The sequence below is a fragment of the Pinus tabuliformis genome, chromosome 3_1, assembly GCF_031772625.1.
Source record: "Pinus tabuliformis cultivar Carrire ecotype Pingquan chromosome 3_1, CPIR1, whole genome shotgun sequence".
NCBI classification, from domain to species: Eukaryota; Viridiplantae; Streptophyta; class Pinopsida; order Pinales; family Pinaceae; genus Pinus; species Pinus tabuliformis.
In genome coordinates, this window is record NC_142301.1 from 600,553,607 (window position 1) to 600,569,433 (window position 15,827).

The 15,827-nt window shown below is 37.4% G+C and overlaps 1 pseudogene; it reads right to left on the reverse strand.

Moving 5' to 3' along the window:
• Nucleotides 1–5,930: 5,930 nt before the first annotated feature.
• LOC149188432 (beta-galactosidase 9 pseudogene) lies at nucleotides 5,931–6,946 on the reverse strand (annotated as a pseudogene).
• Nucleotides 6,947–15,827: the final 8,881 nt, after the last annotated feature.

Consider the following 15,827-nt stretch of genomic DNA (forward strand, 5'->3'; position numbering starts at 1 on the left):
GTCTTTTCTCCAGAGACCACTATATCTTCTGCTCCACTTTCAGGAAGCACAAAACTTTCGCACCCATCAACAATAGTGCTACCTTGCAGCTTGTACAGAGTTCCAATCTGATCTCCACGCATCAATGCTAGTGCTCCCTTAACCATATTGCAGGTATCCTTCTCGAACACTGTTTTTGCACCTGCATCATCCAGCTTGCTTATAGAAACCAGATTTCTAGCCAATTCAAGAATATGTAGAACACCCGAAAGTGTTCTAACACTTCCACCTTGCAACTTCAACTTTACTTTTCTGTGACCAATGATTCTAGCCTTCCTGTCATCCCCCAAGAAGAAATCACCACCATCATATATTTCATACTATCAGAACCACTCTCTATGAGGAGTGAAGTGAAACGATGCACCTGAGTCAATCAACCATGGCTCATGATCTACATGTGTACTTGAAGAAGCCAAGTACACATCCCCACCTTCATCTCAGGTGGTTTTCGCCTCTGCAGAAGGAGCATCATCAGATCCCTTTCCTTTGTTAGGAGCTTTAGATTTACAATCCCTTTTGTAGTGCCTTTCATTTATGCATTTCTAGAACACCACCTTTACAGGTTTTCTTGGAGATTTATATCTCCCTCTAGATTTAGATCTCCCACTCGATGAATTATTTTTGTTTCTGTTCTAGGACCATCCTCGTACAGACAAGGCATCACCATTCTGTGTCTCCATATTTTCTGTCTCATCTCCTCCATCAGCAAGGATGAGAATATTTCATCAGACTCCAAGGCAATTGCATTGCTACCTATTGCAATAACCAGACTATCGCACAAATCTGGTAGAGAACACAACAAACTAATTCACTTATCTTCATCTGAAATTTTAATATCAATAGAAAATAACTGACTTACCACAGTATTAAATGCATTCAGATGCTCTGTCACCGAGTCTCCATCTTTCATCCTCAAGTTATACAACTTTTTCTGTAGGAACAATTTATTCACGAGAGACTTAGATTGATACAAAGTCACTAACTTGTCCCACAAATCCTTCCCCTGATACATTCAATAATACTGAATCTGAGACACATAATTATATTGTGCTCTTTGGCTTCCAATCCAACTTCTTCCATTCTTCATTGGACACTCCCGTTGGTTTAGTACCCGAATCTACCATGATCCACTGATCTTTATCCTCCAACAGATCCTCCATCTTGAGCTTCCACAACTCAAAACTCTGACCATTAAATTTCTCAATCTCTATCTTTCCATTGCTCGCCATCTTCTTTCACCACCAGAATCGATCTCGCTGATCTCCCACTTAATAGGGTATACCATAGGCCCGAGCGAAACCCCTTAGCAACAAAGGAGTCCCCTTGAAGCCAAAACAACTTTTATACCAAATGTTTTAAACCTGTACATAAATTACCTGCATATGAATTCTAAAAAGCAGAAAATAAACAATAGCGAGAGCATAACACATAAAACAAATATATATAGAGATTTTCCCCTGGACCCCAAAACCGAGACTACCAGCTTGATTTTTCATTATGTTCCTTTCAATGTTACAATACATATATATACATGCCGAAGCATCCAATACCATGGACCGAAAACCATCGCGCCCAAAACCATGCACAAAACCATAGGTAGGTTCGCCCCACCTAATATAGGGTCCAATTTTTTTTCCCTAGGGCGCTGCCCTGAATCCCGTAGACGGGGGCTACCCGCTCCCCTCAAAACCCCTAGACATTACATACATCTCATACTAATGTATATACAAGAAGAAACCTATTTACAAGATCCCTTCCCTGAAATTCTTCGAAACATCTATCTATAGGGTCATCAAAATAAGGATGTGATTTTGATGTTTGAAAAGAATTCAAATAAAAAGAAAACAAAAAACCAATATTAAATGCTAAATCTTTGCAAATGAAAGGTAGTTTTAAAGAAAAAGAAAAATAATAAATCTTATTTTCAAAAGAATTTGGCGATAACAACGTGGAAGGTTCATGAAGGGAGTATTTGGCTCGCTATAATGCATTGATGAACTTTCAAGTGTGAGAATCTGTGATGAACTTATTTGAAAATGAGAAATAAATTGGTCAAGCATGAACAAATAAATTTCAAAATAAAAAGTAGCCGATGTCCTTGCCTAAAAATCTTGAATTGATGCTCATATATGCTTTTTAACGCACCCGATGAGTGTCTAGAGTTTGAAAGTTCAAAATACCAATACAATGTGCTCAGAAATTAAAAAATTAGATTCAAAAGAAAAAAAAATTCAAACCAAGAGAACTGAAAACAAAGCAGTTCCAAGTTTACATTAATGTTACAAGTAATGGTACAACAAGGCTAGGACTCATTTGTGAAGATTTCTTTCCCACGAGCATCAATATAAACTATAAAATTAAACTCATTGTTTGCTTTATTTTGCGGGAGTGGGAAGATTCCAATATTATGATCTAAAAATGGAATTCCATAATCATAGGAATAAAAAAAAGGTGATAGGTTATTGAATACCAAAATTAATAGGATGATTCAAATCAGTGTAAATAGGGTCTATCAAACCCTAATTCAATTGCTACATTTCCTAGACATGCCACATCATTGAGTGCTTTCATCCATGAGAGTTTCCTGACTTCAAACCCTGCTGAAGTGCTTCCTTGTGTCACCAGCGCACCCCTGGTCAGGGGTAAGTGCTCTGCAGAGTAGGTAGCCCCATTCAAGGCTGCATTGTAGAGCACCTAAGCCCACTCAAGATTACGCTGGGCAAGAATCCTTGAAATGTTCATTGGATCTTTAGTATATTCCTCCTTTCTAGAAGGAACCTAGCTCCTATCCTATCAAGATGGGCTCGACTTAGGATAGGCTTGGATCATCTAATCCTCTATCATCTCATCCCTTTGAACATGGAAACTAATCATACAATTATGGAAAACCATTCAATTCCATATTACTGACAAAAGCACTTGCATTCATCTATAACTTGGCCTCCCATCATAGAGCCAAGAGAGATTGGATATTATAGAGAAATATTGTTGGTTTAGAGACTTGAATTCATTGTCAAGTAATGTTATGCTGCTGGATTGATGTTGTTATTGGTGTGATGAGAGCTTGGACTAAGCTGGATGAGTGACATGAGATTGAACCACATTGGGTGTAACTTCTCCTTCTATCAATCAATAAAGTTGTTTGTTCCTTTTGTAATACTTTTGTCTATATCTATGATGAACATATGTTCAAATGTTTTCGATTCCATTTTTTTACAATAAATAGATCATATGCTTTGATTGTTGTCATCTTCTATTTATATTGGTAGGTACCAATTGAGTGAATTCAGTTTGAGCGGGAACGACAGGAGAAACTCAAAGGAGATCAAAGGAAGTGAAGGGTCACTAGTAGGTTCCTTTATCTTACCTGTTTATTGTAGGAAAAGGTTAAACATCTTTACTTCAATTGTTCTAATTGTAACTACCCAAATAGGGAAGATATACTTATCTCTAGTTATAAATTCCGCATAAAAAATTGGCGACCATACTAGGGAGCGACCATCGTTCCTGGTACTTATCCCTTGTCTTAGCAGCACCAGTAGACTTTGCTTGAGTTCATTTACCCATATTTACTCATTTTGAAGCTTGTTTAGTCAAAATGTGTGCTTATTTGTGTGTTGATAGTGCTCTCTGGCATGAACACACTGTTGTTCTTGACACAGTGCTCTCGAAAGTAGCCTTAGCCTAGAGACAGTGCTATGAAATGCACTATCTCTCACTCAGGGAGGGCTGTGCTGGTCCTTGTCAAGCAAAAAACCCATCTTTTTGCTTGATTTTTTCCAAACTGTTTCACATTTGTTTGTTGAATGGTCAATGTTTCTCTGTCCCTGAAGTCCAAATTAGCATTTCTTTTCAATGCCCACTTTTTCTTTGTTTGTTCTGTTAACGCTCGAATTTGCCCCAGGCTGAGGAAGGAAAAACTCAAGGCAACATCAAACCACGCTCAGCCTTGTAGCTAGCCCTACGAGGACAGGAGAGGGCTCTCTCCGGGTCTATCTCGGTAAAAGGTTTTCAAAATGGCTGAGATGACTCCAAATTAATACTAATTTTAGGCTAGTAAATTGATAGAAAGGGTTTTTTTTTATAAATGATTGGGTTTTCTGGGCAGCGTGGTACCAAGAACAGCGTGAGCAGAGATTTAATCAAAGGCACAGATTATTCCATAAGGCGAGGTAGGAGCGAAATTTAACAATTAAATTGAGATTAAACGGAATGGCAAGACTGCTGAGAAGTCGACAAGGGCATGTGTGATGAATCCTTATCGAACAGAAGAAAACCTTAAATATGAACACTTCCTCAAGACAGAGAAAATAAATTGAATTCTGCCTTTCTCACTTAAAAGTATCCATTTAGAAACGATTATGAAATGAAATGGAAACATTACAAAGATATATGAAACAGAAGAAAAACATATGCTAAATTTCCACACCACAAGAATCTTACAGATCAAAGCTGAGCCATTTAATTAATCTGTGTCATTCAATTGTACATTGAAATGCTCTGTTTTCCTCCACCAGCGCTCAGAACTCTCTCTCCCCTCCTTTACAAAGAATTTACAATAATAAAAAATACAATCTTTAGAAAACAGATCGACCCAAAACAGGGGCACTGTTTCAACTGAAATTACAAAAATTAGAGAAGAGTGTTTCATCTATTCTAGAAATAGAACAGCGTCCCTCTAAATCTTCTGATGATTGGCTATTTAAGAGGCAAAACTGGAGCGCAGATCCCATAGAATCAGGACTGAGGATAAAAATAGGCAAATTCATTGCCATGCTTTGACTTCGACTTTTTACTTTACGTTTGCCTTTTGAAAAACATTTTTAATAAAAAATAGTTTTGAACAAAAATTACGCCCTCTGATCAAGAAGAACGAAATTCCATTTGATGCACCATCCAAAAAATCAAAAATTATAATAAGTGTATATTGCCTTGGACGTTGTAACAGAGCAAGTGCAGGAGATTTCTGAAAATCTATGTTATGAGCAGACATGTAAGGTCCCATTCCCATGTAATAACTTCCTAATTGCTGGCCTGCAGTTACCAATACATTAGTCGTCTGGCCTGGCCAATACTGGTCATCATCATAGTCATCATCACCCTCATTTTCGCTCTCACTAGAAACAGCTTTAACTTTACGTGCAGGAGAAACAATTTTTCTAAGAGTTCTTGTGGGCACATGACCATTCATCTAAGCATATTTATTACCATCTGCTCGTGCAGCTGTAGGACGGGCTCATTTTTTGGATATATTGGCTGTATAAGCAGAGTAGTCCAAAGAATCGTCCTTCATAGACCTTTTAAAATCCTTCAATTTTTGTAGATATACATCTGGAATGCCTTTAGAATCATCTACGTCCCCTGAAACTTTATCAACTGGTTCAATAGATTCAATATTATATGCTACATCACTTTCCATTTCCTTCTCAGATGCCTTAGCTTCAAATGTGACCTTCGCAACAGCTCCAAAAGGACCATCTGAAATCAAGGCCTTCATATCAGCCTCCAGGCTTCCAGCTCTTACTTGCATGATTCGATTAATAGCATATACTACATATAGAGGCTCATCGGGTACAGTAAAAGGAAGAGCGGCAAGAACTTCAGCACAGTACACTAGAAATGGAAGTGATGAATAGCTCCAGCTTCCAAAATCAAATTTACATATAATAGATTATAGAAATTTGTTTCTTGAAATACGACTGCCTCGAATAATCTTGTATATGCGAGAAACCCCGACTTTTGCAGCAGCAGATATGCTCCCATCACTCTTATTCTTTATATTCCCTCCACACTTTTGATAATTGTGAAACTTTTACTCCAAGTTCCAAAATTTCAGAATCAAAGATTCCTTGTGAAAGAGCAGGCCTCCTTTTCGTGTTTACAATGGATGTTTGAGATCCAACCTTTGCAGTGTTGAATACCACATTCTTACAATCAGGCAATAAGCTGACAGATCAAGGTGGCAGATGAAACACCTTTCCATTAAAATGTACAGTAGCTGAAGAATTACTATCGATATTAGCAAGAAATGCTACACATTTCCCTGTCTTCCTAATTACAGTCATATTTGCAACTTTGGATTCTCCAGAATATTTATATACATGTGCCTCTTGCTGAGGACCAAAACGTATATACTGAGGATCTCCATCAACAGAAATTAGAGCTAGCTCACAGAGTTTTATGGCTGCATGAAGATCCTTCAGATGCCCCCATTTAGGTTGCCTCAACATACCATATTCATCAATTGGAGCATCATAGTCATAACTTGTTGTGTAAAATGGTCCCCAAGCTTTGCGGCCAAAGTTTGTCCCTCCAAAATACATGTAGTAATTGTGAACGCTGCCACCACGTTGAAAAAATCGAGCTACTGCAAAAGCATTGTCTTCCACAGGCCTATAAGGAACCCGATCACCCCAAGCTGAAAACCATCCATTCCAATCCTCGGTCCAAAGAGTGGGCTTGTGATATGCATTTGGCTTGAAACCATCGCAGTAGAAACCATTGCATGAATTTATAATATTCCCTGGTGCGTCACTTTGTTGACACATGATCCAAGGTACACCTGCATCCAGTCCTTCTGCCATACTCGCAGCCCATTTTACATAACGTTTTCCTTTCTCACCAAATGAGTGTTCCTCATTTCCATACTCGTTCTCAATCTGGAGTAAAATAATCGGACCTCCTTGCCATGAAAAAAGCGTGTGCACTTTCATGAGATTCACTATCATTATGACATATTTCTCCATCTCCTCCTTGAATGCCATGTTATCAGTTCGAAACTCAATACCAGGGATGTCACGTAACCAAACAGGAAATCCCCCAAAGTTCCATTCTGCACAAACATAGGGGCCTATGCGAAGATGCAAATAAAGCCCAGCATTTTGAACAAACTTTACAAATTTAACAAGATCATTTTGAACAAGCTGTAATAATGGGCATGATATGGCTGCAATATAGACTCCTAGATTTCCGATACAACAGCTACAGCTTCCTTGATAAAATGTGTCTCATCCAATATTATTTGATTCCATTTGACTGAATATAGAATAGAGGAGCTATCCTGCTGAAGACTTGAACTCAAGCGATGCGAATTGACTGTAGCGAGCTGACAACAAACAGGCAAGACGGAGTCTAACATGTTCAATGTTTCTTTGTGTTTTCCATATCATTTTCGAATCAATCCCAAAGTTAGATTACATTGATTAGTCTTTACTTTTCTGAAAAAAGAAATTGTCGTAAAGTCTTTGTTTCTTGTGAAAATCATTGATTGATCATTTGTGCATTTAGTTTCTTTATGTTCATCTCAACATTAAAGGAATGAAAAGAAAAACATGCATAATGAATTTAGAAGTTTGTGTGTGCTTGTAGGAATGGTATAGGGAAAGTTGCATTAGATGTGCTCTATGCTCTTTGTTTAGAGATTCTGATTTCTCTATCCCTTTTAGTTACGGTTTTCATTGTTTAAATCAAATGAAAAGAATGTTTCCCATCCTAGTTGCATTCTAGGAGTTTCAGAAACATCACACGATGAACCTAAAAGACAAACTTTTAAACAAGATCAACTAAAAAATATCTCAACTAACCTAATGGAGCATTGTAACTTAATGCATAACATTTAGAGGTCTAGGCTAGAGACGTTTTCCGGTGTTGTTAAACATAGCAACTATCACTAATGGTCTGCGATACATTCTAGGTGTGATACCTCATTCCACGTATGTAAGTATATCGTAGCTCATCCATTTACTTTCGGGTATATTTGGCGGTGTTATAGTATGAAAAGTATAAGGGAATGCTCTCACTGTGCGGTTTCGCATTAGACAGTGCTAACACGGATTGGGCCTCCACATACTTTCAGGTATATTTGGGAGGACTACATTAGGTTGCTAACCATCCATAGGTAACCGAGTTGGCAGCCTTGTATACTGTGATACACCGAAAACAAAATTCAGGGAGATTACCTACACATATGTTAAGTCCTTGGCTCCTCCAAGATGGTATATTGCAATTCGCAGTTACTTGGTAATTCTTTTGCCTAGATTACCCTGTTTTTGTTTATTTATTTTTATAATAAAATCAATCAGGAATTGTGGAAGAAAATTAACCTTTACCCCGTCGTTCACATAGGACAGCGAGTAAACTACCTTTACTGCCTAAAGCTACACCTAATCGACGAAAGTGGTCTTGTTTAACTGAGTCCAGTACATCACAAACTTCTGATTCTTCATCTGATTTACCAGAGTCACCTATACCGGTACGTACTGCAATTCCAGTTACTCCTACTATTACTGGTTTATCTGCTATTGAAGTGGAACCTTTATAATTACCTGAGGACACTGAAAGTGAACTTAGTGAAATGGTAACTGAAGTTGTCCAACAAGAAGTTGATCCTCAACCCAAAGTTATTCAACAAGAAATTACTTCTGAACTTGAATTTGTTCAACTAGAAGTTGATCCTGAACCTATCATAGTTCAACAAGAAGTTACTTCTCAACCAGAAGTTGTTCAAGAAATTCATCCTAAACCCGTTGTTCTTTTACCATAACACTTGGATCCCGAAGTTGAACAACCAGAATTTGTTCCCGTAACAAAAGACGATTGACCAATTTATCCTCATACATCTGTAACTATTTAGACTTCTCCTTTACTGAAGAGTCAAACACCGGAAATTTATTACAGACATGACGGTGAAACCCTTCCACCCAGTATGATTTCTATTGAAGAGGAATTTGAAGAAGAAACTTCACCTAGAACTCCAACTCATTTTGGACCAGGGCTTTATCTTTATCCTTCTTTTCCTTGGTTAATTTATACTACTCCTCTTGATCATGTTTACTTTCAAACTCCCGTAGATTCCTTGAGACATTTATTGGGTCATTTGACTATGGATGAAAAAACATCCCAGACTGTATCATCTGTTATAGTTCTGACAACATCTACTGTTGCTACTTCTTTGGTGTTTACCACAACACCTGAGTCACGTCAATATGGTGGTTCATCTGTCCCACTAGGTTACCAATCATTATCTGGAACTCACTCTAATGTTTATTCTAGTCCATGGTCTTCACCCATGTCGTCCACAGGAACTTTACTTGGTTCTTCACTTACGGATATTGAACAGTTTGATCCATCAAGTCAATACCAAGTTGTTCCATCTGGTTACCATCCAATGTATCCACTTAACACTAGATTACCTCCTTATGGAGAACAATATGCCCAATCTGCTTATTCTCCATACTCTGCGGGGCCACCATATGGCAGTCTACTGTCATCTTTAGGTCCAGCTTATTCTAGAATGATTTTTTATCAATGGTAGCCTATAATGCCTCTTCAACAAAGCCTTGTGTATCCATCACAATTAATACAACCTGTTTCATCCATACCTACTACGCCTATCTTTAATACTTTACCATAGTTGCAGGCTTAGTTGATTGTATCTCAACCTTTGCAAGTTGATTCTTCAACCTCTTACCCTGAAGTTTCAGGTCTACAGACTCAGTCTTCTTAGGCCATTTTACAACAACTGTTTGTGTCTAGAATCCAATAACCTCAGGCCAGTTTACCATCAACTTGGATGACTCAGACTTATACTAGTCCAGTTTATCCACAACCTGGTCAAACTTATACTAGTGGGCAACAATCGTTGTATCAACAACCATTGCAGCCACAATACCAATAACAACAATTCCAACAGTACCAAACTTATCCTAGACTTGGTCAACAAGCCTATGCTAAGTTTGGTTAACAACGAGCTTACCCAGGTTCTAGTCAACAAGCCTATGTTGGTTTTGGTCAAGAGAAAATTTATCCTGGTTCCCAACAACAACCTTATGTTGGATATTCTCAACAAGCCTACCCCTTTCAAGGTTACCAGTAGTAGATTCCTTATGTTGGTATGCAAAGGCCTATTGCCCAGGCAATTCCATCTTACCCTGGTTACACTCAAACTGACCTAACCCGATAATTGCCTTTGTTGCAACACTTGAATTACCGGATTTAAATCGGCTTATCAATGATCCCATTCTTTATTCGACTTGGTGGCTGGTGATTCCACGCAAATTTTCTTCTGATACTCCTAAGTTCAATGGAAACCCTAGAGAAGATCCGTCCAATCACGTTCTGACTTTTCATTTATGGTGTTCATCCAACTCCCTAAATGATGATTCAGTAAGACTACGTCTTTTCTGGTGAACACTCACTAGTCTGACTGCAAAGTGGTATATTGAATTACCACGAGCTTCATTTGACACCTTCACAGCCTTCTAGACACTACAATTTTAACTCATTTCCAGTTACCCATCAGATATGAAACTGGAATGGAATTGTTGACCAACTTTAAACACACCACTGCTAGTCACATTTTTTATCATATTCATGAGTGGCATCGTTGTCGTTGAATGGTCAAAACTTTTGTTCCTAATCAGCTTTTAGCTGAGTGGTTTATTAAATCCTTATTTCCATCTATCACCAAGGATGTGGCTAAAGGAGGAGTTGTTACTGAAGAGAAATTAATTTCTCGTGCCCAATACTTAGACTTGATTTACACCCAGTCTGGCATGCTCTATGATAAGATTCCAAATGCACCTAGACTAGCTTTTACTATTCCACCACCTCCATCCAGTAAGCACTCTCATGCCAGTGATGGTGTGATAGGTTCTTCAAGAACTCAAACAACAAGTAGACCATCTAGTCAAACACTTGCTATTTCAAATCAAACCTCTAATACACCTGATAATACATTTGCTTCCGAAATAAATGTCGTGTCATCTAACAAAGGTAAAAATGAAAAGAAACCTGGAAGCAAGAAAAAGGGGAAAACCAAAAAGAAACAAAATTCTCCCCCTCAAGAGAAATCATTTGATTCCTCTTCTCTGGCTAGGAAACCTCGTTACCCATGTTTAATTTGTAATGAGGAGCACTTTATGCAAGACTATCCTCACCACTCTGAAGTCTCAAAACTTCTTAAGACTTCTAGTACATCCGCTGTGTTGATAGACCCTTTTCCAAACCCAGAGACTCATTTGGTTGCTACAGATCATGCTTCCACTTCACAAGTTCTTATGCTATCTGCTTTAAGCCTAAGACTAATGTTTTGGTGACTACATGAAGTAAATATTACGGTAATCCACGATCTTCGTCGAATAACTAGGCTATAGATCAACTCAATACTTCAACTTCGACTTCATCTAACTCCATTCTAACACCCATTGCACCAGAGTTAACAATAAAAATGCATAAGGGAGTTGTTCATAAATATACATTCAACCCTCGAGCCCGAGTAGCGCAAAATTATAACATAGTAGAATATTTGGCTCAGTCACCTTCTACTATTTCGATGCTTGAGGTGATTTAACATTGTCCCTCCCAAAAGCATGCTTTATTGTATGCAATCGGTGGAATTGATCCAACAAATTCCAATCTCGTAGTTTTTAACCATGTGGATTATATGCCACAATTACCAGCACAGTTAGCATTCTTCATCCAAGTAAATGTTTTACATCACCTCATTCACCGAATGATTGTTGACGAAGGTGCATCCACTTGTATCATGTCAATGAATTTCTGGAAAACACTTGGCTCGCTGCCTTGTCACGATCACCTACAACGTTAAAAGATTTTGACAGTCACAATTATACACCTTGTGGAATTTTAAGTAACCTGTAGATATAACTAGGGGGGGAAATTGTAACTGTTGAGGTTGAGGTCGTTGACGGACCCGTTGAATACAATATTTTACTAGAAAGACCATGGTTTACACCATGACTGTTGTGATTGTGACATACTTTCGTATGATCTCTTTCGATCGTAAAGGTAGAATCACAGTAATTGATCAACTTGCCTTCTTTGCCTCTAGTTCAAAGGCAACTGGAAGTGATATGTTAGTTCATGGACCTTCGCTATCTCTTCAGGACAATGGAGTAGGTATCTTCAAAGATTCTTCCCTAATGGGTACCGTTTCATTGTTGTCACCATCACATATGGTGGAAGTTGCAAAAGTTGAGACCTGTAAAATGATACCTTCCACTTCATCTGACTCAAGGAATATTTCCAATAATTTCGAAGATGATATGCATAATGAAACCATGCCGCTTAGCCCAATTGATCTCACATAGCAATCAATATTTTGTCTTGCGTAGAAAATCCAAATCCATCATCATCGATTGTATGGGTTGATCGTTCGTTAGAATATGGCACTTCCTCTGATCCTTTTTCACGTACATTTTCTACTGATGAAGGAATCATCCAATCAATGATGACATAAGAAGAACCATAGGCAGATTATCATCATCAATCCCATCTTCCAGATCACATAGAAGATATTCCAAATGAACTAAATCACTCTTCAATCATTGATTTCCTTTCAAATTCTGTATTTATAAACACAATCGATTCTCAATGAAACTTATCGAATATCGCAGAAAATATTTCTATCGATATTTCGACCAAAACTCGAATTGTAGAAAACATCCATGTTGGAAAATATTGTTCTCCATCGGAACTTGAAACTTACCATGCTCTGTTTTGTGAATTCCGCGATATATTTGCTTGGTCATATGAGGAAATTCCAAGTATTGATTCTAGTATAGTTGAACACGAGATTAAAATGTATCCTGATGTCAAGCCGGTACGACGGCGCCTCCATCATGTTCATACGAAGAAGGCTGCTTCCATAAAAGCAGAAGTTGAAATTTTTTTGCATGTTTGTTTCATATACCATGTTCCTCTTACTGATTGGGTTTCCAATATTGTTCCTGCCATGAAGAAACAAGGAACAATACGAGTGTGTGTTTATTATAGCGATGTTAATCATGATTATCCAAAAGACAACTATCCCACTTCCTTTATCGACTAGGTAATTGATTAATGTGCCGAATGTGAAATGTTTTCATTTATGGATGGCTTTTCCGCTATAATCAGATCAATATCCACACAAAAGACCAATCTAAAACTGCCTTTATTTGTCCCTCGGGCACAATCGCATATAGGAAACTCCCTTTTGGTTTGAAGAACAATGGGGAAAATTTTCAGAGGGCAATGAATTATGCCTTCCACGACATCAAACACATCATTCAACCCTATCTAGATGACTTACCTGCTCATTCATGGAAACGGGTTGATCACCTGCAACATTTGAGAGCCATCTTTTTACGATGCTGACACTACAAAATTCAACTCAATCCACATAAATGTGTGTTTTGTGTTGGTTCTGGTCATTTTCTTGGTTTCGTAGTGTCCAAAGAAGGAATTTGACTCGACCCCTTGAAGGATAAGGCAATTCTTGATGTGCCTCCACCTTCCAATTTACTTCAGTTACAGAGACTCCAAGGGAAGGCTAACTTAATAAGGAGATTCAGTCCCAACTATGCAGAAATGGCTAAATGATTTACTCGTCTTTTGAAAAAGGGAATTCCCTTCCATTGGGACTAGGTTGCACAAGCTTCCTTTGATGATCTCAAAGGTACCTGATCCAAGCGTCATTAATGTATTCCCCTAATTATCATAATGACTATTTCTTGTATCCCGTCACTGCAGATACAACCATTGCTATGATTTTAGTCCAAGAAGAAGATGGGATTGAACATCTGATCTATTATTTGAGTCGTAATCTCAATGACATGAAAGTTAAGTATTCTTACGTGGAGAAGCTAGCTTTGGCTTTCATTCAAGCTGTACAGATATTTCGCCATTATATGCTTCTTCAAAAGACCACTATCATTTTGGATTGCAACCGTATGACATACATCTTGTCACATCAATGCTGGGGGGCAAATATTCAAAATGGATTGTCATTTTGCAGGAATTTGATTTGGAATTCATCAATTCCATGTCAAAGAAATCTCTAGTTTTTCCGAGCTTCTTTCTGACCTTCCCTCTACCGCCATCGACTCGACAACGAAACCATCAATACAGAATGAGTCTATATTTCTGATCTCGTCATCTGACACTTGGTATGGAGATATATTGATCTATCTCCAAACCCAAACTTTCCTGTCTGATACCTCTTGCTTGCAACAACGACGTATTCGATATCAAGCCAAATATTATCGGATCATTGGCGACACCCTTTACCATCGTGGTATCGATATGATTTTTCATAGGTCACACATGAGGAAGCCGAGAAATTTCTAAATGATTGCCATTCTGGTGCTTGTGGTGGACAGTTATTTGGTTATGCTACCGCACAGAAAATTCTCCATGCGGATTATTTCTGGCCTACCATATTTAATGATAGCATTATTGTTGTTATAAATTGTCATGCATGCCAAATTTTTTATTGTGAAACTCGATTACCACCTGCACCACTGCATCCTGGCATCGTTGTTGGACCATTTGCAAAAATGGGTATATTATTGTCATCGTTGACTATTTTACGAAATGGGCCGAGGTGATGCTTACGTTAAACATCAGTGGTGAGACATATACACTTTTTTTCTTCAACCATGTGGTTGCACATTTTGGTTTACCACAAGCTATAATTACAGATCGTGGTTCGCATTTTTGCAATCACATAATGACTGAATTAACTGCCAAGTTAGGACTCTCACATGATAGTTCTACTCCTTATGCTACTACACCAAGGACACTTTTAAGACATTTTTTTAAGACAAAAGAAATCTTTTGTCTTAAAAAATCACTTTTTATTTTAGTTACTCTACATTAAAATTTAATATCAATTGAATTGTCTTAAATATAAACTTTAAGACAAAATTAGTTTGAGACAAAAATATTTTAAGACAAAACTTTATATTTAAGACGAAACTTTATATTTAAGACAAAAGTAGTTTGAGAAAAACATTTAAAGGCAAAACTTTGTATTTAAGACAAAAATATTTTGAGACAAAACTTTATATTTTAGACAAAAGTAGTTTGAGACAAACATTTAAAGACAAAACTTTATATTTAAGACAAAATTATTTTAAGACAAAAACAATTTAAGACAAAATTATTTTAAGACAAAACTTTATATTTAAGACAAAAACAGTTTGAGACAAAAATATTTTAAGACAAAACTTTATATTTAAGACAATGGCCACTTTAGATGAAACCTATTTAAGACAATTAGCAATTAAGACACAAACATATCAATTTAAGACAATATTATCTAACAACTCCAAAATTGACTCTGACAGTGTGCCCTAAGTCTGCCAGCTTGCAAGAAACTATTGTCATGCGCCTATACCGAGGTCATTATTTTACTTACCATTCACGTTATCTTATATAAAGACAACAATTTGTTGGCCTCTTTTTTTTGTGGGGGTAGTTGACTAAGAATAACGCGACAAATTTTACTGACAAGATTTATTGGACATCAATTCCTCTTTTGTCCCTTTCATATCTTGATATAATTAGAGACAACTTGTCTATCATTGCATTCGACATTGCTACAAGGAGGTGGATTTTAAGACAATTTTTTAAGAGAAAAGAAATATTTTGTCTTCAAATTTTCAATACGAAGCACTAGTAAAAAAGGTAAAGGTAAAGGATTAGGTGTTCATCTTTATGTTGTTGATGGGTTCTTTAGGAATTGGAGTGATGGAGGTCGACAAAAACTGATGGGATTTAGGGTGATGGAGGCTGAAAACATAGGTGTGCTTCATGAGAGGAGCGATGGAGGAACTTTTGTTGAACGTGGACAAGCATTATCATAGTTGGAGTACTTTTCGGGGTCTCCATCAATTTTGTTTTAATATGTGTTTTTTTACTGTTTCATTTATTTTGAATGCTACTTCTATATATTGGTTGCTATTATCAACACATTATTGTGTTGGAACTCTTGACTGTCATCAACA